Genomic DNA, 3,207 nt, shown 5'->3' with positions numbered 1-3,207 from the left:
GATCTCAGAAACACACATCTGATACTTTGTACACTATCTTTAGCAGAGATAAATAAAAAGTAATAAAATCTGCTTACTTTCTCTAACAGACACACTCTGTTACTGCCATTATCTGCTCTATTTTAGTCAATTGTTTTTTACTAAAAACATAATTTTAACATATGTGATTAAGGTTTGTTTTCTTTTATTAAGAAAGGGAATTTTTTTTCTAATTATTTTGGCATTTATGTTTACCGATCACAATCATGTATGTGACTCACTAACATTTGACTCCATCATTGCTATTGGTATCAGAGTTGGAACTGCATTTATTTTCATGCAAATTTTAAGTTATTTTATAGATAATATTAAAAAATACAATTTGAAAATAAGCGACCTGCACAATGTCTAAAGCTATGTGTTTAGCTAATGGCTTTTTAAACTGGCACTGCTAAGGTTAGTACAAGCTAAAGTTACAGTCTAGGACAGGGGTGAGCAAACTATGGCCCAGGGGCCGCATCCGGCCCTTCAGATGTTCTAATCCAGCCCTCGAGCTCCCGCCAGGGAGCAGGGTCTGGGGCTTGCCCTGCTCTGGCGCTCCAGCCGTGGAGCGGAGTCGGGGGCTTGCCCTCTCTGCGCATGCTGTGGCCTCCCGCACCCTGAACTCCTCATTTCTGGTCCTACCCCAGAGCCCGCACCCCCAGCCGGAGCCCTTACTCATTCCCGCACCCCAACCCACAATTTCATGAGCATTCATGGCCCACCATACAACTTCCATACCCAGATGTAGCCCTCGGGCCAAAAAGTTTCTAGGAGGATACTATTATTTGATTGTACCCCTTTAAATAATGAACGACAAAGCACAATATGATAATAAAAGTAATAATGATAATTAGCCCAGCCAGGGCAGGTTAGGCATTTTAGAACTCACTACTCAAAGTATTAAATGTAAGCATAAGAGAGAAATAAAATTATGAAATGCACAGACCAATCAAAAAACTAAAATAACAGCACTTTGAAAGAATACAATTATAGAGAATATATGTGCATTGCAGGAAGTACCAACAGCAATATAAGTATGTGTTGGGGACTGAGTGTGAAAAAGACAGCGTGTGTGAGTTGAGGGCATGTGTGAGAGACCGCACGCTGCCCCTTTAAGAGAGCAGCGCTCACCAGCCTGAAGGAAAGCGCCTTCAGACACCGCAGCAGCTGCTAGCAGCTCCGTCCCACTCTTTTTACTTTATCAAAATACAAAATTTTATTTTCACATGTACATTTAATCTCCCCACCATTTCCATTTGTCTGACCACCACCTCTACTATGCCTAGGGTGACCAGATGTCCCGTTTTTAAAGGGACAGTCCTGTTTTTTGGGACTTTTCCTTATATAGCGGCCTATTACTTCCCACCCTCGTCCCATTTTTTCACAGTTGCTATCTGGTCACCCTAACTATGCCTTATCAAAACATTCCATACATATTTAAAATGAAGCAAAGGGTGGAGTTCTGTCTTTAAAAACTAAACAGGCATTTTGGACAACACATTCTTGGCAAAGTATTCTGGAGACATTTATCAGACGCAGTAAGGAAAGTTCTTTCAGCGTATATAAAAAGGACAGCCAAATATTAATGGGTATAGAAATAAGACTGCACATTTTAATGAATGGTTTAAACTGTTTTCTTTCTTACAGAGTCTGTCTCCACTGCCAGAGAGCTTGAATAACCTTCTGATCCTGTGTCCTGAAACAATTCTTAACATAGTTGACAAATTTGGCTTCGACTTTAGGAAGGGGCAGAACCCTTTTCTATGGTTGCCTGCATCTTCGCTTTAATCTCCTTTAGTGAAAGGGGTACTTTTTGGTGATTTTGGACTTTGTGATTTATTTTCCTTTTTATTAGATGCCGGAGTTTTTGATTTAGACACCAGTGTGGACGTCTTAGAATCTTTTCCATTCTGCTTTGATTTCGGAGTATTTTTTTATGACAAATCCTGGGCAGGTTTCTTCATTGGAATCTTCTCTTCTTCCTCTTCATCAAAATCATCCTCATCCTCATCCTCATCGTCGTCATCTTCATCTTCATCCTCATCATCTTCTAGCAATTTTGCTTTTTTCTGTGGAGTTTTAGCTGCTGTTCCGCTTGCTGGTCTCTTTGCTGAAGTGTTTAATATCTTCACTTCATCTTCAGACTCTGGTTCTTCCTCTAATGCTACAAAATGCTGGCCACTGACATGATCGGGCCCTGAACCACATTTCAACCTCAAAACGACCGGAGGTGTAATCTCGAAGCCACCTAAAGAAACCGTAGGCTGTACTGACATTTTCAAAGATGCCTGTGTGACTTCAGTAGGGTTCCCTTCATAGTCCAATGCCTCTGCTTCTATAATGTGTAATTCATCTTTGGCACCAGCACCCAAACTGACTGTTCTCAGTGACAACTGGTGTTCATTTTCCTCATCATGCACCTTGAAGATACTCCTTATCTGCCTTTAGTTCACAACTGAAGAGGAAGGTCTGGAGGTGCAGGGGACCCATGCTCTCCATGTCCATGCTGTCCTCCATGGTCTTGGGCCTGCTCCTCGGATGGAATCGCACTCTTGGTGAGCCCTGTCCCCACCTCCACCCCCGCACTGCGGAGATGGGGTACATGGGCGGGGGAGGGGGGCAGGGGTAGGGTGACCAGATGTCCCGATTTTATAGGGACAGTCCCAATATTCGAGGCTTTGTCTTATACTGGCGCCTATTACTCCCCACCCCCATCCTGATTTTTCACACTTGCTGTCTGGTCACCCTAGGCAGGGGACACCCTGACATCAGCGCCCCTTCCTGTCCCCTACAGTAAACAGGCAGCTCCCAGGAGCAGCTGGCCAGGGGCGGCTCCCAGGCAGGGGGCAGGAGCTGTGGGGCTGCAGATGCCAGCAGAACAGAGTGGGAGGGGCACCACTGCTCCAGAGGCGCCCCGTTTATAACAGCACCCCCAGCCTTCGCCCAGTTCGCCCACGCTTAAGGCTGGCCCTGCTCTGAAAACATCAGCTCAATGTATAGTGGCAGTCAAAAAAGCTAACAGAGTGCTAGGAACCATTAGGAAGGGGATAGATAATAAGACAGAAAATCTCATAATGCCACTATATAAAGCCATGGTAGCCTACACCTTGAATAGTGTGTGCAGTTCTGGCCACCCCATATAAAAAAAGATGTATTAGAATTGGAAAAAGTACAGCGAAGGGCAAC

At 44.2% G+C, this 3,207-nt stretch overlaps 1 pseudogene; it reads right to left on the bottom strand.

Moving 5' to 3' along the window:
• Positions 1-1,662: 1,662 nt before the first annotated feature.
• LOC135886974 (nucleophosmin-like) lies at positions 1,663-2,538 on the bottom strand (annotated as a pseudogene).
• Positions 2,539-3,207: the final 669 nt, after the last annotated feature.

The sequence above is a fragment of the Emys orbicularis genome, chromosome 12, assembly GCF_028017835.1.
Source record: "Emys orbicularis isolate rEmyOrb1 chromosome 12, rEmyOrb1.hap1, whole genome shotgun sequence".
Taxonomy (NCBI): Eukaryota; Metazoa; Chordata; order Testudines; family Emydidae; genus Emys; species Emys orbicularis.
This window is presented reverse-complemented; position numbering and strand designations above follow the sequence as displayed.